Source organism: Lissotriton helveticus, chromosome 4_2 (assembly GCF_964261635.1).
Source record: "Lissotriton helveticus chromosome 4_2, aLisHel1.1, whole genome shotgun sequence".
In the NCBI taxonomy this organism is placed as follows: Eukaryota; Metazoa; Chordata; class Amphibia; order Caudata; family Salamandridae; genus Lissotriton; species Lissotriton helveticus.
In genome coordinates, this window is record NC_136064.1 from 33,926,847 (window position 1) to 33,950,676 (window position 23,830).

Genomic DNA, 23,830 nt, shown 5'->3' on the forward strand with positions numbered 1-23,830 from the left:
AGTATTGGTGTGTCAATGGTTTCAAAAATTATACTCTGTATTTAACACTGGGTGTAACAGAGGTTATATTAAAGTGTGAGGAGATGCATTGTATTGTCACATTAATGATATCATCATTGATGTGACCATTGATGTCAAATGAGATATCATCAGTGATGTCATTTGAGATGTCATCAGTGATGTCATCAGTGATGTCACTGACCATGTCATGAATGATGTAATATGTGACATCATCAGCAGTGGATTACGGGTGCGCGATATATAGTTAGTGCAACTAACTATATATGGAATTTCAATGGTTTTGTGTGAGTAAAATAAGGTTTTTTAAATGCTAATTCCTAACTATATATGGTCTATAACCTATGGTTTTTTCAGTGAATTTTCAAGGTTTTGTAAATGCTAATTCCTAACTATATATGGTCTATAACCTATGGTTTTTTCTGTGAATTTCATTGGTTTTTTAACAGCTAATATCTGTAGCTGTAAAATGTATTCTTCTTTAAATCCAAAAATATATTTTATATGTTTATGAATAATTTTTTTTTTAAAATATTTTTTTTTCTTCGTTCCCGCTTCGCGAATCGGGAAGCTTCCCGTTAGCTGACCTTGATGCCGCGAAATAGACCGCGAGCCGGTAAACGTTTCTTTACCGCAACTGCCGCGTTAGAAAACAACATCGTGACGCCTCCCGTCCGCATGACGTTTCGCGTTGTCGCGTGATACGTCATATGACGTGCTACGTTAGCGAACTCGTACGCTTACCGAGTCGCAAAGCACAGGTTTCTGGAAGCAAACCGGGAGGCCCTGCAAAGCGCGTAACGTAAACACAGCAGGTCATGTGACTTGGTAATAACACTTTTCATTGGTTCATTTCACTTTCCGTTTCCTAATGATGTAAGACTAGGTCATATGATCTAAAATGAACACTTTTCATTGGTTGAGAACTATTTTTTTTCCCAAATGGTGAAAATCCCTCCTTCTTTCCTCACTCTGACTTTCATCATTGTGAGAGAAAGACCCTTTGTTACCAGTGAGCAATGGCTTCTTTACTAGCTTCAGCTGGTGCTTCCCCACCACCTCCACCACATCCAAGGAAGAGTGGACCACCTGCTAAAGTTATAATTCAGCAAGAAGAGGAAGAAGAGGAACAGGACGACCTAGATAATCTCCCTATTATGGCCAGAAGATCTGTTGTACCGGAAGTAACGGGACCAGAGGGCAGGGAGATGGTGCCAAATATACAAACGAGATTTCGTGAAGTAAAACAAGTCTGCGTACATTGCAGTGGAATCATTTGCTACGCAGAAAGTAGCATCACTCTGATCAACAGAGCTATTAACAATCATGCTCATGTTTGTCCGAAACTCCCCAAACAATAAATTCTTTTTTTTGTTTTCTTCCTCCTGTTGAGCCCTTTACAATGAATCGTTTTCGTTGCCCCCTCCGAAAAAAAAACAAAAAAAATATAAAACTGTTCAGAAAAATTCAAAAAAAGTAAAAAAAATGTTCAGAAAAATAATAAAAAAAATATAAAACAACAAAAACAATTTAAAAAAAAGTTCTTTTCAGAACTACCTCCCCGTTATAAAAAAATTGGTACAATATTTGCAACTGTGCCAACCTCTATTTCTCTTAGTTCGCTTCCCAGTTCGCTCCCCGGTACGCGAACCGGAAGCGAACCAAAAAAAAATTTTTATAAAAAAGAACAGTAAGTATAAGGGAAGGAAACAGACAGTTATGTTAAAAGAAAGACAGCTATAGGGGAGTAAACTAGAGATACTATTACCCGTAATCCACTGCTGATGATGTCACATATTACATCATTCATGACATGCTCAGTGACATCATCAGCAGAGGATTGCGGGTAACAGTATCCCTAGTTTATTCCCTATAGCTGTGTTTCTTTTAACATAACTGTCTGTTTCCTTCCCTTATACTTACTGTTCTTTTAAAAAAAATTTTTTTAGATCTGTCAGAAACAGTGAAAGTAATGAAATATAAAAGACTACGTAGAATATGAGCACTGTATGCAACAACTTTGACACTGACAGAAGCCTCACCTTCTCCATGCCTCCTACACAGTTCTACATGTACATCATAAATGCAAACAGAACAGAATTAATTATACATGTTAAATGGTTTATTTTTGCTGTTCTCAGAATGTATCAAATTTCACTAAAACAGTGACTTGAAGGTATTCATCATATAACAGCGGGGAAAAAAAAACACAATCAAAATGATTGTGTTTAAAAAACCCATACATTACAAATCAGAATTCAGAACTCCTTAAAGTTAACTTACTTTCCATGACGGCCAAGGATGTCCTATGAACAGCTTACACTCTGTTGTGCTGTTATTACTTTCAACCCGCCACTTTCTGAAAGAAAACCTCCATCATTTTCAAAAACATGTTACATACAATAAATGACTTCTCGCTCTCTACCACACGATTCCACAAGGCCAAATCGTGTCAGAGCCATGTATAACTCTTGGATTTCTTGTAAGCCAATCCCGTCTTTTCGCATTTCCGCAACTTTCAGAATTAAAATGTTGAAGATCATTTACACAATCCTGGACTAGTAATATCTTCCCCTTCTTGCTCAATCATGTTCTACATTTCCTATCACACTGATACTGCTTACTATGAAGCAGACTTACACTACCTTTATGACTAGTACAATTATTTAATTCTCTACATCACTTTTAATCACAAAGCAATGTAAAACAGTAGACAGCATTGCAGACTTACATTCCCTCTACTCCATGTTTTGATTCGCTGCTTCAATTAGCTTATAAAAAGAAATAGTTTTTCTGAACTCATTCAAAGTGCACGTATTTCTCAATAACGTCCAGTGTTATGGTAAAAAGTTATGTCTCTGTACTACACTTATCCTCAAGGCCAAATAGTGTAGGAGCCATAAGAACTTCTTGAAATTCCTCAGAGCACATCCCGAGATTCTTTCCCTAAAATGTTGGTTTTAAAAACACCAGGTAAGAGTTTTTAAGGTCATATGGCAATTTTTTTTTGAAAATTAAAACAGAATCATTGCAGAATGACCAGCCATTTCTACACTTTAAATAAGCTGTATAATGTCCTCATGTTATTGAAGGACCATCATGATATATAATTGCTACAGTTACAAAAGTCCTTCCTGATATTGACAACTGTGAAGCCACAAAATTTTTAATTAAAGTTGTCAATTTTGTTCCATCAGGCCTACATCGTTGGAACATTAAAATGACATACTGGCCATATGTTCGTATAAATAAAGTGGACATCATTTCAGATTTACATTGGCTACACTCCATGTTGTGATCAGCTGCTTTTACTAGCTTATTAAAAGAGACTGATTTACTGTCTGGCAAAGTTAAATATATAAATCTTTCTGAGTCTACACTAGTAGTAGCTGATACCCTACAGTTCTCGCAGTCATGCTGCCATTGATAAGAAAGCCCAAACAGGTGATCTACATCTACACCTTCATCATGCAATACATCAAGCATATACATTAAAAACTCCTGACAATCTTGCTGACTATTTTGAGAGAATTGTGTTTGGCCTGAACATCTGTCTAACAGATTTCGAATTTCAGACACACTTTCTATGTTTGTTCTATCAGTGCTACATTTCTCTAACACAGAATTTAACAAACTGCAAAATCTTTGATCCGAATTGACCACAATCTGTTCTTTTAAAGTTTCTAGAGAAAAGACAACATTAACCACTACATTAGCATAGCAGTTGACACCAGAACTGTTTTCAAATTGAAAACCAACAACATCTTCAACAGAATCCTTTTTGTTTCTGCTTATAATTTCAGGTTCATCAACTTTTCGTCTTTTTGCTACAACCTCCCCAGTATTGGTCACATTTCTTCGTTTCCGGCCTACCACACGTTTCTCAAACAAAGGATACTGAGGCAAATGTGGCGCATACTCTCTTCTCAACCTATTGTATTCCTTAACACAATCTAGATCCGCACAAATGTTTGTGACATCACACTCAATCAAGTACAATCCCGATAAAGTCCTAACTCGTGACAATGCCACATATGCCATACCCTCCTTGAACACAGAACTGCCAATATTCACCAATGCACAGTCTACACTTAAACCTTGCGATTTATGGATTGTCACCGCATATGCCAAGCAAACAGGAAACTGCTTACGACGAACATATAAGTCTTTTACAAGCAAAAATCTAGCAGAACAACGAGCAATTAGCTGTACTTCCTCAATGCCATCAAATTTAATTTTTAAAAATTCAATTCCATCTCTATTTCTGTATTTCACAAAATCAACAACATTACCCATTGATCCATTTACCAGACCTCTTTCAACATGTAAATTCCTTCTTAAAATTATACGGCAGTTCAAGCACACATTCAGAGTCTTTTCAAAACCCGCAGTTTTAGATATACTCTTCTCTAATGAATCCAATTTTGTTTTCAGATTCTCAGACAAAATAATTGTTGATCCCATATGCTCTACTCTGTCAATAGCTTCCAATTTCACAATCTCTTGCTTTTCTAAATGCAACATTTTGTTGTTGAATTTGGCACATTCTGCAAGAGTTGGCATCAAACATATTCCAGATTTTTTCTCAGTAACTTTCTGAAAAATATTCTCAGGCACAACATCTTCGTCTGGATATAAATTTGTCAGTAATCGTGCATGTAAAGCTTCTTTCCCATGCTCGGTCACTTTTCCAATTCTAACATCTTGTAGAATAGTCTTGTAAACTTCATCCTTTGCCTGACGCATATTTTCATGCAGTTCAGCATAATTGAAGTTTAACCATATATTGACGTTGCCAATACTCCCTAAGCACTTCCTGGTATCTTCATGCGTGAGCATTTTGAACACAGGTTGCCCTTTCACTGGTGTCAGCTGCAGAAGATCTCCAAAAACAATGATGTGTTTGCCACCAAATAACACATCATACTCTGTTTTGAGAACTTCTTGCATTCTCAAATGCACAAAGGCAAGCATAACATTGGAAACCATGCTTACTTCGTCAATGATAAGAAGTTTCATTTTCCTCAAGACTCTTGAAACTTCAAAACAAGCATCTCCAGATAGCTTGTGATATTCTAATTTGTTGTCATGCTCCACTGGCAGCATCAGTAAACGATGTAAAGTAATCCCTTTAATGTTATGTGCTGCCAGTCCAGTTGGAGCGGTGACAACACAAGACAGCGATGACTCTGTCCTTTCCTGCAAATAACATGAAATTGCTTTAATAAGGAAACTTTTTCCAGTTCCCGCTTCTCCACTCACGTACAGTCGGACAGGCTTCAACGACGTACATGAGCACTCTTTCTTATCATGACTTAATCCATGATCAATTTGCATGGTAAGTTCGTCATATATTTTCCTCTGCTCAACGTTGAGTTGTCTTTCCAACTCTTCTAAGTTAACCGCATCCTCCTGAGCATGTGCCATGGCTCTTTCCACTTCATTCATAGCAGTGGCAGCTTCATTTTCGATAAGAGGTCCTCCTAGTGGATCCTGACTCAATGAAGCAGAACTCTGACTGTCCTGAGAACTGTCTCTGGCAATCTCGGCTGCAATCGTTGCTTCCTGCTCAATTTCCACATTCAACATTTCTACATATTTGGGAAAAGCAGGACATTCTATGGTCTCCTTGGCAGCATTGAAAGAGTCTTCGTAACAGAGGAAATCTCCAAGCAGTTCCTCTTCTGCACGCCAAGGCTTAAAAAGTTGCAAAAGTGCTAAATAGAAAAACTCCTTTTTTTCAGGAGATTCGCCACTCAATTTTCGATGGTTTATCAAGTGGCATTTTCTTTGCTTGACCAGACATCCCTCACTTCCTATTACAGCATACACTCCTTTCTCAGTATCTTCTTTGATGTTCCTCTTGAATATGTAATTTTGCAGAACCTCATACAGACAAACATTCTCGAGGTGACTGCTTCGATTTGGATAATATGTATCCAACATGTTGCTCTTCAAAATGTCGGTACTGTTTGGCTCCTTTTCCGCCAAATACTCAATTTCCCGCACAGGTTTCAGAACTCGATTACGCGTTGCAGCAAGACCAACACTCGCCCAAACGATACTCCTGGACTTGGCATAGAGACTTGCTGAAGACAACCGGTCAGAACATTCGTAAGCTCCGATTTCTCGATGCGACAACATCTTCAGACTGAAACTGTACAACTTCTTGCTGAGGCTCTTTTCATGGGAAATGTCCTCCCACATATCCTTCAATTCTGTCTTCTCTTTTTTGGTGATGTAAGATGTCACATACCTAGCCACAGCCATACAGTTATCAGCCACAAACTGTATATCCATGTTAGCATTCCACATGGACAAAATCACCGGGTTGTAGTCGTTGATGTACTTAGACTCTTCGTTCCTCTTCAAATTGTATGTGTTTTTAGGTGATTTCTTCATCACATTATGTCGCAGCGAAGACATCAAACTGTTCACTCTTCCTTTAGAAATCACCGATCGTGGAAAGCCGAAACGACATTTGGTGTAGAACTTGTCTTTGTTCCGGAATTTACGACGACAGTACTTTCCACATCGATGGCTTTGGAAACGTAGAACTTTTTCTCTTAGGCTTTTTTTCTCCTTTGCGTTTGGAACAGCACACGTAGAATACTGTTCTATGAAACTCATCACTGAGTCGTCTGCATCCGTTCCAAATTTAGGTGCATCCTTGATCCACAGCAACATATGTATATGAGGAGCACCTCTTGCTTGGTACTCCTTCCTCCAGAAGAAATCCAACACCTCTCCAAGAGGTGGATTCTTCTTATTCATGATGAAAGACATCATACCTTCAAATCTATGATTGAAGTACCTACATACATTGACTGGATCCAAAGAGCACAGTTCTCCGGGTGTCTTGAATTCGATGTTTTCTACGTTAGCATTTGCCTCTCGTAGAAATTCAAGTAAGTCTTCCCAGCCATACTCAGCACAGCTCAAAGTGAGGAACCATGTGGGAGTTCCTAAGTTCCTCAGCATACATTTTAAATCACCATGACGACGGTACCAGTACTCATTAGTACCACGCTGACACGCCATGAGATTAATCAGGTGAGAATCCAAAATACTGTCTTGGACATTGACTTTATCCATAAAGTCACTTGCCGAGATGTTTTGCATGTGTATACCACTTTTCAAGATGTGGTTCACTGCATATGACAGTCCAGACAGATCGCTTTCAAACAGGAGATGAAACAAATAAGGAATGCATTGTCGAAACCTAGGATCTCCTGCATACAATCGCAAAGTCCGGTATTCAGAAGCAGGAATTTGATGAGGTCGCTCATCATATCTTCCTCCCTGACCTGTTGGAAAAAGCTGTGGGAAACACCGAGCTTCCAAACTTTCCTCCCAAACACTAATGGGACTCCCTTTCGCTTGTTTCATTTGAAACAACTCAATAGCATTCCCCATGACTTCCTTGGAATGCAAAGGATGAACACTATAATGTTCATATATTTCTTCACTAGTACAGGGTTCTACTTTCTCAATTTGACCAGCACACAAATCGCTATCCTCTTCCTCACTTACTTCCTCTTCTGCAACATATACATTTTTATAGTATTTATTATATTTTTTCAAATACAATGTTGCCCTTTTGACTTTCCTAACATCTACTAAATCTTGCCATATTTTCTTATTCTTTGTCGGAACCCCATTAACTAAGATAACCAGAGGTTCCTCTTCCACTTTTTCTACTCCAATTGTGTTAATGTTTTTCTTCAAATCTAGAGGCAAATAAACAACTCTTCCCTTTAATCCTCTCTGTAAATCTGATGGAGGCAATTTCCCTGTCTTTGGCTCCATTCTTACAATAGCCTGAAAGGGATGGATACTTTGAATCAAAATAGATTCATAAGTATTTAAATCCTTCAATTCAGAAGGAATTTCAACCAATTCCAGATTATTATGAACTGCTCTAGCAGGCATCTGGTTTTGATTTAATTTGTTACAACAATAAGTACACACACGTTGATCCAATCCCAAATCAAAACAATTTTCTACCATCAAGTATGTTGTAAAATCCTTCCATTCACTATTATTTTCCCTTTCACTTTTTCCATATAAATCCACTAACTTAGTCTGATTCTTATAATAAGTGCGTCGACAACACACACAAGTGAAATTTGGCCTCTCACTTGATTTCACCTCAAACGTCGCAATTTCCCTCTGGAAATTATCTGTACTGGAAACCTGTACACTATCTTCCACATTACTCTCTTCTTCTTGGTCAATTTCAACATTCTCCTCTTTACTTCCAAAGTAACAAAACTCAATTTCTTCACATATATTTTTCACATCTATTTCAGAACCATGCAAAAGAGCAGCGCATAATTGTTTTAGCATAATTGCTGGACTCTTAGCATAATACAACATTCTAACTAATTTCCTCACTTTATTATGATGCACTGCTAGCATCCTGAAATGATGAAAAACACTCTGGCATACTCTCCTGGAAAGACAAGCCAGTGAATGACCATGCAAACCTATCACTTCTCTCACTCTGCAAGGATCTAATTCTTGCAACAACTTCATTTTCTGCTTCAAACTTTTCTTACTAAATGACCGTATAAAATCACAAAGCAAATTGATGGAATCCTGTCGTACACTGCAAATACTACTACACTTCCAGGTGTACACAGGACCCTTAGGACGTCTCCCTAAAACCTCATTACCTAACACCTCTTCTATCTCTGTTCTCACAAGTTTTTCTTTTTCAACTGGACAACCATCTTTCACTTCATAAGCTCGACCACTGGTGTCAACTGCATGCACCAAATCATTATCCTGGAAATAACTCTCCTCATTAAAAAATGCCTCAGAGCTTGAACTATGCATCCATTCTCCAGAAAAAACTTCACAAAAATTACTACGATTAACTATTCTCTTCCATCTACTATTTCTTTTGAAATCATAAATTACCTTGTTTAGCTTCCTAATTCTATTGATTGTCAAAATAAATAACTTACGTTTAATTTCAAAGGCCTGATCAATAACTTTCTCAACTATTTTTTTTCTCTTATAAAAAACCACTTTCTGCTGACCTTTCTTAATATTTTTTAACAAATTCCCAATTATCCTGTTGCGGAACATTCGTTTACGAATATCCCTAAACTGTTGTTTCCTTCTACTTTCATGCATAGAGTTATCTCTTACTCTAGCAGTAACATTTCTCATTGGCCTTTCCTTACCATTTGAATTCGGTCTCCTTTTCTGGAGTGAAACATTTTCTGTAGTAATATTTTTTTTACTACACATATTTCTTATGACTGTTTTTCGACTCTTACCCGGTGCTTTCTTGGTGACTTGACAAATCTTTTTGTTAGAGGACTGCTGCAATATTCCATGCTCCTGCTGTCTTTGACGTTTTCCAGCCTTTCTTACTCTTTCTTTGCTAGGCATCCTAAAATCTTGAAATAATGTGCAGTTGAATCTGTGGTAAAATATAATAAAAAATGTTATTAACCACTATTACCCAACAGTAAATTAATAACAGTCATCAAAAACTTAACACACTACTTAAGTATATAATATACTGAAGCCTATCTCCAATTTTTCACTGAACAGGACTCATCTCTTCTTAACCTTGGATAAACCTCACCTACTCTGTGTCCCCTGCACATAATTAAATGTAAAGGGGCAGATTTATATTAACTAGCACATCCCCAGGGATGCACCAGTTAACGTGCACCGCTGCTCTGCCACCCACGGTGTGCCGCATTTACAATCAGATAGGACAAAGCTACATCAAAACCCTGCGCCTGCTTGAAGCAGGCATAGATCTTGACGCAGGTAGGCTGAAAGCTAAAGCAACAACTAAGTGTCGTGTGCAGAAGTTACAAAAAAGGAAAAATGGCGTTTAAACCAGTAATGAGACCATGCTAACGTAATACAGAGTAAAAATATCCAGGATCTACATCAGTTTGGGGTTCACGAACCTGGCAGGTACAAGGCACTGAGGCTTTCCACCGTGCATGTCTCATCCCAAAACATATGTTGTTTGTGAATGAAACAATTTCCCAGACCAAATGCTTTGGATTGGCTACTTCTAAAAAATTAAACACCCCTACTATCCCGGAGTTAGAGGAATACGATGGTTGGAGTAATTTTACTCGTTGTCTATTAAAGATTTACAGGCCCTACTCCGTAATTCTTCCTTTAACATTTCCAGTATAAATCCAAAAGGTTGACTGCTTTGGCAACGCGCCTTATCCACGGTTTAATAACGCTGCCTTTTGCTTTATATAAGTTTTCAAATTGTATGAAATATATACCAATAGGTCGTTATTAACCTTTAGGTAGTGGTTTTCTTCATCAAGTCTGGTCGCTTCCATACACATACAGATTTTCAAAGATGATCAAGAACTTTATCTGAATGGAGAGGAATGCACTGAGACGCCAGATCATTCACTAATGTGTAGGCACAGACAGTTACACGGTTCATGCAACAAACACCGACCAAATATGGCTTGCGTGTTGCAAGGCACGCCAGTTCCTGCTATCATCCCCACGTTCAAGTTCTTGGAAAATGGTAGTTATTTGATGCTCAATAATGAAGATTGTTCTGGGTTAATTAAAAGTATTCATTTTATCGTAACAGTAAATGAACGGGTTATTTGCTGCAGAAATGTTCTATTTCCTCCCACACATGAACATAGGGAGTTTTCAATCTGGCCACAAATACCAACCTTGGGAGCACATTTCAACAGCATGGCAAGAATAAGAGCTCTTTTGTCTCAGAGAGAGGTGGCCTTGAGTTCGGCCCGTGAAACTTTCGTGCTTCACATAGCGAACACCCGTACAGAGGTGCAGACCCTTTTAAATACAGATTCGACTTTGCATTTCAGCAAGATTACCCATTCATTTCCATGCAGCAGGAGGCCCATAGGAATGAAGGTGCAATTTGCGATTAGCAATTACCTCATCGCAAATTACGAATTTTTCCGACGGTGCAGGGGTATCTCAAGAACACCCTGCTGCACCCCTGAAAAAAAAATTGGGGGTCATATGGCGCACATAAATTTTGAAAACATTCCTTTACCTCAAAAACGATTTTCAACTCATAATTTGAAAACACTGCACATGGGGAAATGACTTAAAATGTCCTTAAGACACATAAAAGCATTTTTTGATTGCCTTTGCAGCATGTTTCAGTCACCTTTAACATGCCTATGTAACGGAAACATTCAAAATCTAAATTTGCCATGCACAGGTGGGAGCATATTTACAAGCAATTTGCTCCACAGACAAACTTCTTACATTGAAATGGGAAAGACTCTCAATTACCTTATAAAGAAGCAGACACCATTATGTCCTTCTCATCAATATTAAAACCATTGCTTTTTCTCAAAAACGATTTACAAGTCATAATTTGAAAACACTCCACAGCTCCTATGCACATAAAAGCCCTGTCAGTACTAATACTTCACATTTTCTCCAATTACAATTTCTCAAACAAACAAAATCTATTTGTGAAACACTTGAGACAAAGCAACATTTGAAAAACACAACTTTCTTCATAATTTTCTCCTTAAAGCACACTATTTTCTATCTAAATTAAAGAAATTTTTTCTCACCTTAGCAAGTACTTTGAGTTTCAAAACAGTCTCAGAAACACACCAATTTGTCTTCAGCAGAGCAAAAGGTATGCACTCCAGAGTCTGCAGCTATCAAAAGCACAGAAATGCTGTAATTCCTCACACAGATCTCTCATGTCACCCAATCAAAACTCTTCCCTCACTTTTTTTCAAAGCAAAACCCTTCCCCCCTCTGCCCCCTCTCTGCTTTTTCTGCATAGCAACCACCTCTTGCAAGACCTCTCACACAACAATGTTGCAATTGAACTCTGAACTCTCAGTGCACCTGCATATCCAAAGCATTCTTTCATTTAATGATTTTTTCTTCGCCACTCAAAATACATCTTTCAACGAACTCATCCATGCACACTAACTTTCTGTTTTCAGCAATCAAAATCCACCAATCACTCTTACTGCTTCATTAACACAGAAACTCCTCAGTTTTTTTCATTTTACACTCTCATTTTTTCAACTGCCATTTCATTGCCACACTTCATCTGACTGCAGGAGAACCTTCTCTCGCCATGTTTTCTGTCTGGATTGTTGGACATAGCTACATCTATTGGGCTCAAAGGTACGCTGAAAACAGGAATTTACCTAACCTCAATTTACAAGATGTGGAAATTAAGTGGTTTGGCCACAGAGGATTAAAATGTCACCAATTGATACCATTGGTGAAAACCTTTATGCATTTGCCAAAACCTGACCTGTTAATTGTGCACTGTGGAGGTAATGATTTGGGCACTTTGACTGGGGTAGGTCTGGAAATGCTTTTAAAGGACACCTTTGAGCAATTGATGGCACTTTTTCCTCAGACTGCCTTGGTATATTCAAATATATGCCAAAGACAGAAATGGAGGTGGTCGAACCAATTTTGTCCACAAATTGAGAAATCGAGGAAGCATGTAAACAAATCTGTTTCAGCTTACATGAGAGACCATGGAATGGGCTCCCTGTACAACAATAACTTGCGTTACTACATGCAAGATATCTACAGAGGAGATGGAGTTCACTTCTCAGATGAGGGCAACAGAGTTTTCACTCTGAATTTAAGAATGTGCATTGGTACCTACTTATAAGTACCTAAATGTACCATAAACCCAAAAGCTCTTCTCAGAGCTACCCTACATCTGATCACTCACAATTATTATTGTACTCTAACTTTTTTCACTAATTTTCAAGAAAGTACGCTCCCCAGAACGCTTCCCGGTTCGCGAACCGAGCGCACTCCACGCAAAAAAACTAAAAAAACGGTATATATTTTTTTGCCCTGCGAGAACCTTTCAAAGCCTCCACATCAAACCTAGGGGGTCAGGGACGATCTACTATGCCCCCTTATGGTCATTTGCCCCTTCGCTTTGGCCTCCTCTTGTCTCTCGATCCTACCGAGAGACAAGATGGCGGCCGCTACGGACTGTTTGGAATGTTTACAGACGCCGAAAAACCAATCAGCTTCGCAAACCTCCGTAACGCGAAAAGTACGCGAAGCGGAGCGCTGTTACAGATATATATCTTTTTTTGAACGTTAATTTCTCAAAATCCACTGGAGCACATATATTGAGACCTAGCAAAGGCACATCGGGCTACCAGTCCCTACAATTTTGCCAAGTTTCGTGCAAATCCATTCAGCCGTTCGATTATTATTATTATTTTTTTTTTTGCCCCGCGGGGCCCTTTTAAAACCTCCACATCAAACCTAGGGGGTCAGCGAGGATCTACTATTCCCCCTTATGGTCATTTGCCCCTTCGCTTTCGCCTCCTCTTGTCTCTCGATCCTACCGAGAGACAAGATGGCGGCCGCTACGGACTGTTTGGAATGTTGACAGACGCCGGAGAACCAATCAGCTTCGCTTCACAAAGCTCCGTTGCGCGAAAAGTCCGCGAACCAGACCGCTGCCTGGTCCGCGCTTACAGATATATATCTTTTTTTAAACGTTAATTTCTCAAAATCCACTGGAGCACATATATTGAGACCTACAAAAGGCACATCGGGCTACCAGTCCCTACAATTTTGCCAAGTTTCGTGCAAATCCATTCAGCCGTTCGGGCTAAAAGTGAGGCCAACCGCCCTATGGAAATTAACATGGGAAAAACGCGTTTTGGGACCCCCCTTTTTTCTCGGCCCCCCCTTGACGAACCCCCCCCAAATTTTCAAAGGCTGCTCAGAAACAAAATGTGCCATTTTCCTGAAAATTTCAGCCAATTCCGTCCACAAACGGCAAAGTTATTAGACATAGAATTTTCAAAAAACCCATAGAGAAAAAATCCTAACTATATATACCTACTGGCGACCGCCAGTAGGTAATATATATATATATACACATTGCCTCACTCTTCCTTCCAATTTTCTCCTCTACCTCCCTACCATACCTAACCTCTTCACTTAAACTACTACAATATTTTCCTCACCTTACCCCTACCACCTCCTAAACTGACTTTTGACCTATCCTATATAACCTATATTGCCATTATATGCTCATTAGTAATTTATCGCTTAGATATTTATTCTATTGTTGTACTTATGACGTATATTACTGTTATGCTTTACATTTTCTTATTAGTTACCTGCTCATCCTGCTTTGATGATCTTTTTCGCTTGTTTGTCCACTTAGTTTTGCACTAGGTATTGTCCCTTAATCCTCAACGCATACTGCCATTATATGCTCACTAGTAATTTATCTCTTAGATATTTATTTTATTGCTGTACTTATCTAACTTTGCTTTAGATCTCTAACTTCTCAACTCCTGGACTGTCTAGTTAAGATATATCCTTCCTTCTACTCAACCCTTATGACGTATATTATTGTTTTGCTTTACACTTACATTACTTACCTGCTCAGCCTCATTTGATGCTCTATTTCTCTTGGTTTCCACTTAATTTTACGCTAGGTATTTCTACCTTAATCCTCACCGCTAGGAGTTTTGAACTCTACTTTGACCTGCACTCTTTCTCTCCATATTCTCTGAATCATGCCACCCCTCTCTCTCCCCCCCCCGACCTCAAGCTCTCCTATCTCGAAAATTAGCCCTAACTCCTGGTCCATCCTCTACCCCTCCCACCTCTCCAAACATGGCAAGAAAAACTTCAAGCACAAACTTCTCTGCCTCCACCCAGAAACTCTATTTGCAGATCATCACAACAGCCCCAACTCCTCACTCATCACCAACTTCATCTTCTTCACCAAACGCCCATCTAAATGGAAAAGCCTATTTCTTAGTCACCTCCCTATATCTAACTCACGCAAAATCCCATATGGCCTTAAACTCTCCACCACGCCGTCCCCCTCCTTTCCAGGTGAAATAGATATCTCCATCTTCAAATCCGGAACCATTCTCATACAATCATCAGAAAATAATCTCGATATCTTTGAACAACACTTTAGCACTATCTCCCAATCCCTCACACAATCCTTGAACCCTACCCACTCACCGCCTCAATCCCACGGCTCATCACCCCGCAACACTTCCCACGCACCCATTTCTCGTTCCTCTGAATCACCCCAAACTTTATCACCGTCTTCTCCCTTCTTTTCCACTACCCTCCTTTCACCTCTTCCAGGAATACCCCCCTCCTCTCCTACCTCCAACTACCCTACCCCCTCCAACCCACTATTGTCCTCCCTAGCCTACGTCACTAGTACTAGTATGGAATCCCCTCACACCCCTCTCACCTTACCCCCCCTCTTGATCTCCCCCTCCCCCTCCACAACTAATACCACCGATTATACCCAATCCCTACTCACCTCTCTCGCGCTCAACATTATAACATGTTACGACTCCCTTATCTCCCAGCCCCATGCCACCCCTCCTCCAGCCCACAACAACAACTCCCCCCTCCCCAACCATGAATCCTCCACACTGTATGATTGCCCTATCTCCCTCTTGCCCACTCCTGCTTCCCCCCCATCCCTGAACTCTCTATACTCCGCCTCCCACTCCTCTCCTTTCGATCTCCTCTTTAACATTCCCCCATCTTCCTCCACACTACTCAACCCCTCAATGTTATCTTCAGCCCGCTTCACTCTCCCCCCTATCTCCCCTGACTCAAACAATACACTCACTTCTATGTCCATCCCACCCCTTGACGCCCATCTCACCTCTCCTTCTACCACTTACCCCCAGTTCTCCCCCCCTTCTAAACAAACCCTCTCCTCTATGCTCCCCCTTCCCCCAGACTCCCATGTCCCTTCGCCCTCTAACACTCACCCCTTGGTAACCCAACCTCCCAATATTACTCCCTCTACTACGCCTCTCCCTTCCGCTGACTCAATTACCACCTCTCCTACGTTCACTCCTCTTCCCCTCACCCCACTCTCATGCATCCCCCAAACTGCTTTTACTGCCCCCACACCTCCTCAAACCTTACCCCACTCACACACACCCTTGCTATCCCCAAGAACCCACATTCTTCCAACGACGCCAAATCCTACTACCCCCTTGCCAACTTCACTTAATTGCCTCCCTAATAGGATTACCCCTCCCACATCCACCTTCTATACACTCCCACTCTCCAATAATGATCCTCCCCCACACTATAATTCCACCCCCCTCCCCCCTCCTGGTTTTCCTCCCCTTACTCCTCACTTGATCCCCCCTCGGACCAATCCTAACCCATACAACTACCCAACTAATACTGTTCTTCCAAACTCAAACTCAACCCACACTCTGACACCCCTTTACACTGCATCCCTCCTTTCATCCCTCGTTTCTGAACTCTCCTCACTCAGAAACGCTATCTCTCTCCTTACTAATACCATCGCCTCTACCCATACCTATTCTCCCACCCCCTCCAAATACACACTATCTCCGCTCATTAACACCAATTCCAACCCACCATCACACTGCCCCACAATTGAGACTACCAGCATCAACTCTTCTCCGCCCGCATATAGCTCCTCAACCTGTCCCTCACCCGCTCAACCTTCCTCAATCGTTTCACTCCACAATTCCATCACGCCCCCCCACCCACAACCTGATATTTGCCTAAGAACCTCTGAAACTAAACCTTACACGAACTTACCTTCCGCCCCCTGTTTACCCTCATCCGCTACACCACTCATTCACCAATCTTCTGACACTAAGCACTCTACTCATCAATCTACTATCCCAGTTCTCCTAGGTATAAGCAGACTCCCCCTTCTTCCTACCTCCCCTAGACCTCCACAACAATTGAGACCTATCCCCCCTTGTCCCCCCTGTCCCTCAACTCAACAACCTGACCCCTCTCCCCTACATTGCATGTTGATCAACTGCCGATCCGCCTCCTGCCACGCCACTGAGATTGCTGAAACCATTCTCAGCGAAAACATCGACATAGCATTCCTAACCGAAACCTGGCTAACCGCCCACTCCACTCCGATTCTCGACTTTCTTATTCCCCCAGGTTACTCTATCATCAAGAAAGATAGAATAGAGCAAACGGGAGGCGGCCTTGCACTAATTTTTAAAGCTGAACATAACATCTCGCTTGTCGAATCACAAAACCCTTCATCCTTTGAATACCTTTGCGCAGATCTCCTTATGCACGACTCTCCCACCACTCGGCTGCATACCATCTACCACCCCCCTGGAAATTGTATCTCTTTTTCTGAAGAGATGTCTGACCTTATTATCCAAGCTTCTCTCTCACACTCTAAGAATCTCTTCCTTGGTGACTACAACATCCACTGGAACAAAAGTGATGACCCTGCTGTCATCACATTGAAGAATACCATGGACATCACCAACATGTCCCAACTCTGCCATTCCCCCACTCACAACAAAGGTTCCACCCTAGATGCTATCATAACCAGCAACGACCTGGCCTCCCTCTCTTGTATACTTCCTGTCGATTGGTCTGATCATTACCTCATCCTCTTCAACGTGAACAGACCCTCTAATCGTCCCGCCCCCATAAACACCCTACCTAAGAAACCTACACGCAACCTTCACCTTATTCCTCCTGGTGAACTGGAATCCACAATTAAAACCTGCTTACTTCTCCCCCCTCCCTCTGACAGCACCAATGACCTAACTAACCATTATAATAACTCTATTCTCGAAGCCCTTGATGTAATTGCTCCAATTAAACTCAAACAACAAAAAAACAACCCTCCCAAATCCTGGTTCAATTCTGAACTCAATAATGAAAGACGGTCCCTTAGACAATCTGAACGTATTTGGAGAAATCGTCCCACTGCTGACAATCTGGTCCTCCTCAGAACTGCTAGAGCCCAATACAAAAAACACATCTATAACGAAAAATCCTCCTTCCTCCGTTCACAACTTGACCAGGCTAGAAACAGACCTAGAGAACTCTTTAGCATTGTTAAAAAACAAACCTCTACTGGCCCCCCTAAAATATCAGCCTCTATTGACAAATGCGAAGAAATCGCCAGCTTCTTTATTAACAAAGTCAATAAGATCGAACTTTCCTTCTCCTCTCTCCCCCCATCACTCCAACCCTCCTACACACAACACACCCTCCCGAACACTCCTAAGTCACTCTCGTCCAGTCTTCCCACTCTTCGCGACCCTTCTATAACCCTTCCTACCCCCGCTCATCCACACCCCCCTCCTAATGAACTCACAGCCAAAAACAATGCTTCATGGAGTGAATTTTGTCCAGTTTCAGAGTCATCAATCATTAACATCATCACCAAACTCAAACCTTCCTCCCACTCCAAGGATCCTCTTCCCGCTCATTTGGTCCAAGACCTCAAATCTACCATTGCCCCTATATGGACCAATATCATCAATTCCTCCCTTGCCACTGGTTGCGTCCCGGCCTCCCTTCAGCTTGGCCAAATCTCTCCCATCCTGAAAAACACCTCTGCCGACCCAAATGACCTTAACAACTTACGCCCTATCTCTAACCTTCCTTTCCTCTCTAAAGCCCTGGAAAAATGTGTCCTATCTCAACTAGAGAACCATATCCTCGCCTTCAATCTCCTTGATGTTTTTCAATCTGGATTTAGAAAAGGCTGTAGTACAGAAACTGCAATGTTAAACATCACAGACGACATTCATCGCTCCCTTGACAAAGGTGAATCCTCACTGCTAATACTCCTTGACCTATCGGCGGCATTTGATACTGTTCATCATCCCACCCTTCTCAACACTCTCAAAGCTCGATTTGGCTTGGAAGGCACGGTACATAAATGGTTCTGCTCATTCCTTCAAAACAGATCTCAGCAAATCAAGCTTAGCCACTTCCTTTCTAAACCCCAACCTGTCTCCCTCGGTGTCCCTCAAGGCTCTATCCTATCCCCAACCCTTTTCAACCTTTTCATGGAACCACTCACCCTCATTCTCAAACAAGCTAAAATAAGTTACCACCTCTACGCTGACGATACCCAACTATACTACAAGATCAAATCCCACAATGACATCCTTCACCTCAATGACACCCTGACTAGAGTACAAGCCTGGTTCCACCTCAACCATCTCAAATTGAACCCTAAAAAAACTGAAATCATTCTTTTCACCCCCAAAAACAATACCATTCCCATCCAAATCTGGATCGACGATATCAAAGCTCTAAATTGCTCCCTCTCCACCTCTAATTCTGTTAAATCCCTAGGCATCAGCATCGACCAGAATCTCAATCTCATCCCCCACATTAAAAACACAGCCAAAAGTGCTCTTTTCACCCTTCACCACCTCAAGAAGATCAAACCTTTCATTCCAGCCGATGATTTCAAAATCGTTGTCCAATCGCTTGTCCTCTCCAGGATTGACTATGGTAACGCCACGCTTACCGGCTCTCCTAAAACCCATCTTGCTCCGATTAAATCTGTCCTCAATCTAGCTGCACGAATTATCTCTGACTGCAAAAGATTTGACCACATATCCCCCGTCCTCAAAAATCTTAACTGGCTCCCAATTGAAGGAAGATCCGCTTACAAAACCGCTTGTATCACCCACAAAGCTCTTCACCAAAACACCCCCTCCTACCTTGCAACCAAACTAAAAAAAGCAGGTTGCTCCAGGTCCCTGAGAAGCACCAACTCCCTCCTCTTGATCCCACCTAGACTTAAATGTCAAAAAACCCAATCACGCGCATTCTCTGGTAATGCTCCTACCATTTGGAACTCTCTCCCCAAGGACCTTCGCTGCATCCCCTCTTACTCCCTTTTCAAAAGTGAACTCAAAGCACTTCTCAGCAACAAATATTGGGGTATATAACAATATTGTCACTGAGCTTGTCCACTCTTCTCTCCTCTCTTATCCCCCCTTCCATTCTGAATGCAACTTTTTATCACTTTTTGCTGTTTTCGTCCTTTATTTAGTTTACCTTCCTTTTTCTCCCCCCTTTTAAATGACGTATTGCAATACTGTATCACGTTGCTAATTTTGCACCTATTGTTATCCTATATTTTGTTGTTCTACCTTGTTGTAAAGCGCTCTGATACTCCAGGGTCCAGCAGTGCTATATAAAACCCTCGAAATAAATAAATAAATAAATAAATAGATGAACACAGAGCTTTTAGAGTAGAAGATACAATAGTGTGAAATACCTTCAAAATTAGGAGACGATAAAACATCTACATAGGTCAACGATTAAGAAATGAAATCCCACTTGGGAAATATACAGTTAAAAAATATACATAAATTCCTTTAAAAAAAATAACCAATTTTAAGCATACTGCTTCATTTTTGGGATTAAAAAGAAAATTGCGAGCAGAAACTACATCCTTAATACCATTTTGTAAAAACATTGGCCTAAGCCAGCGACGACGATGTAAGGCCAGTGCCGGACAAACAAACAAAACATGATCCAAGTTTTGGATACTAAGTTCACAAAAAAAAAGTTTTTTCCATTTATCGGATTCTGAGACCAGTGTGCTGTTAGATAATAATAATAATAATAATAATAGGGGTATTTGTAAAGCACTGAGTTACGCACATCGGCGTGTCCCCGCGCTAAGGTGAGAGAGGCAGAAGCTGGAAGTCCAGCTGACGGGCAGGCAGCCTATCTGACAAATAGGTAGGTTTTTAATTTAGCGCGGAACTTGATTTCTGCCGATTCTAGGCGCAGATCAACCGGAAGTTTGTTCCAGTGGTTTGCCGCTAAGTACCTAAACGATCTGCCTCCCATACGGGCTTTCTTAACCTTGGGAATTCTCAACAATCCTCCACCTGCAGATCTTAACGCTCGAGCCGGTTCATAGGATTCAATCAAGCTCTGCAGTGGTCGAGGTGCCCTGCCATTCAGAATCCGATGGCAGGTGCATAAAGCCTTGTACTCTATTCTGCTCCTCACTGGGAGCCAGTGCAGTTTCTGCAAGGCTTCCCTCGAAGGGGCCCTCTTGGGCAACCTGAGGATTAAACGTGCTGCCGCATTCTGCAGCACTTGAAGGCGACCAAGACTTTTCCCAGGTGCCCCCAGGTACAGCAGGTTCGCGTAATCCAACCTTGCGGTCACCAATGCATGTACCAGGGTTTTACGGGCCTCCATAGGCAATAGTTCCAGAACTTTCCTCAGCCTCTTCAGGACTCCAAAACACACACCCACCACACAGTTGATTTGGGGCCCAAAGGTGAGACCCGCATCAAACCACACTCCCAGGTTTTTTGCCTCCGGACAGGGGGTGGGGGTCGGCCCAAGGCAGGGTGGCCACCAAGTCGATGACCAGGCGGACTGGTCTCTCCCCACCACCAGCACCTCTGTCTTGCTACCATTAAGTTTTAAACAGTTCATTTAGAGGTAAAAGATTCAATCTAAATAAGGAGAACCAGCATTTTGTTCCATGATCTAGGTTCCAAGTTAGATATTTCTGAGGTAGTTTCGGGGAAGTAGTTTTTGCTATTATCTTTATTCTCTCTTTAGTCTTACAGAACTCAATATCTCTATTAAAGCTGATCATACCACTTTAGTTTTTTACAAAGGATTTGAATTCTAATAGCGGGAGAGATATCACAGATTCCTCTCTGAACACAAAACAATTTTAGGGCCAGAGAGAAATCTCGATTTAGAGAGTATTTCTCTCCCATACTACCAAAAGTTTCCTTACACATGAAACTCCTTAGTGAATAGTGTTCACTATTTTGTAACTGGTATCCCCAACGTAAGACTCTAGAAATGCCTTGGATATGGGTGCTTATCAGTCCAAATTCCAATCTATTAGCAGCTGAAGAAACTAACGTATTAAAAGTACACAATTTTCTTAATATCTGACCTTCTATCTTCTCTAGAAAACTCAATTTTTTTTACAGAGATTGATTCAATGGCATAAAGTAATGTTAATGGCATTTTTACGTTCAGCATCGTCAGTAGATGTAAAAAATGCCTTCTACCCATCGTATTGTAAAAAATGCGCAGACCAGTAGTATGGGACAAAGCCTTACTGGTGCTGTTTTCAATATGGAGTTTGTGCTTCTTATTGCTTGTGATTAATTTCCCTAGATATCAACCACCTCCAACTTTTCCTTGCCAATATGCCAATTAAACTTTCTTAATTTTCTGCTTCTTTCACTTTTCAAAATTAAAATATTGCTTTTAGAAACATGGATCTCCAAGAAATGAGCCGCGGTATACTTGTGTAATCACGACACCTTTTTATTTAGGCCTATAAGTGTTAGATCCATCACTACAATATCGTCTGCATAAAGGAGGCAAGCGAAAGGACAGCTACCTATCTTTGGAGCATCGCCCTCTTACGGAGAGAGACAGTCGGGTAAATCTGCTAAATATAAGGAAAAAAGTATCGGTGCTAATAAACAACCTTGTTTAAAAAAAACATTTTCTATTGGAAATACAGATGTTAATCCTTGGTTTCCACCCATTAATACCCAACACCAGGTTTCAGAGTGTAATGCTATGATTAAGGATAACAGGGGGGCAGACAATTGAGGTTCTGTAATTCTCGAGTCTGACTCCATTTTGTTCTGTGCCACCATTTTGTGTTGCCCTCACGTAGGCCTGTAAAGGTAACCTGGCGTATGAAGTGGCCTGGCCTTCTTAGTTGATGTATACATTAACTAGGTTTCTTTTTGACTCTGAAATGAACTGTAAGAAACTGACCTCGCAAAGCCAATTTCTCTGATCGATCTTTATCTGAGATTGCCAATCAATGTTCAGGACATCGTTAACTTTTTAGTTTCCTTGCACGTGCTTTATCTTGTTCAGCATCTGTTACTGTTTCTTTTTTTATGTTTCTTCATTACATGGGTTATGCTTTCAATTATAGGTTTGTCCGGCTTGTGGAGATTTAATTTGGGACATTCCTAATAATCAACTTTTAGGTTGGGATACTGTAAATTGAGTTTTTGCTATGTGATACTTTGTTTCAAAATGTATCTTATTGGCTAAAATTTTGTGCAGTGGGTGTACATTTATAATGTGAATATTGGGTATAAAAGGAGAAGTCTCGCCTTAGTAAAATGAGCAGTCTCCTGAGAATTTACACCGTGATGTATATCTAGGATCACTGTTACTAGCTGCAGCTAATAAACTTGGTCTCGGACGCCATCCAGAAGTATTCCGTGTCTTTGAATACCAAGACAGGTGAACTCGAAGATCTTAGGCGTGTCCCTGACGCCGCTGGGTTAAACCCCGGTTCTTCACAATCCCATATTTTGTAGTTTCCTCCAGAGGAGCGGCCGATCTACCTTATCAAAGGCCGTAGAAAAATCTATGAAGGCCATAAAAACGCAAGCCCTGGCAAAATTGAAATCGCTAAACAAATGCATGAAACACACAGTGTGCGCAGGCTTCTACTTATAGATGTGATTTATTAAAGCCCTGGAGCATGTGTCAAGGTGCAACCAGCGAGATGCTCGAGGACAGCAATAAATCTTAAGTGTAGGTAGTGAACATCAGGCCCAGGGCCGTTTTTGCTCTAAAAGACAAGAATACAGCTTGTGCACAACCCTCCTTCTCTGTCCCCCTGGCTTCACTGTTCTGCGGTGAGGCAGGACAGGCTGTAGACCCTTGAGTGATTGATAGGGAGGGGTATGGGGAGGTAGAGCAGAGAGAGTGGGGTGGAGGAGCAGAGGAAAAAACTGGAGAATGAAAGCAAAACCAGCGCTGTGCTTGTGAAACTGGCACAGCACTGGGAAGGAATTTCCACAATTATTAATAAAACAAGCAATGCGGTAGAAGGCGGCAGTAACACAACTGTGGCATTAAGAGGAGGTGGGAGGGAGTAATGCTATATTTAAATATAAACAGCTAGGGCACTGAAGCTCAGCACAAGCAAACAGTTACAGAGCAGGAAACCAAGAAAGAATAGTCCCCCAAAGAACAGATG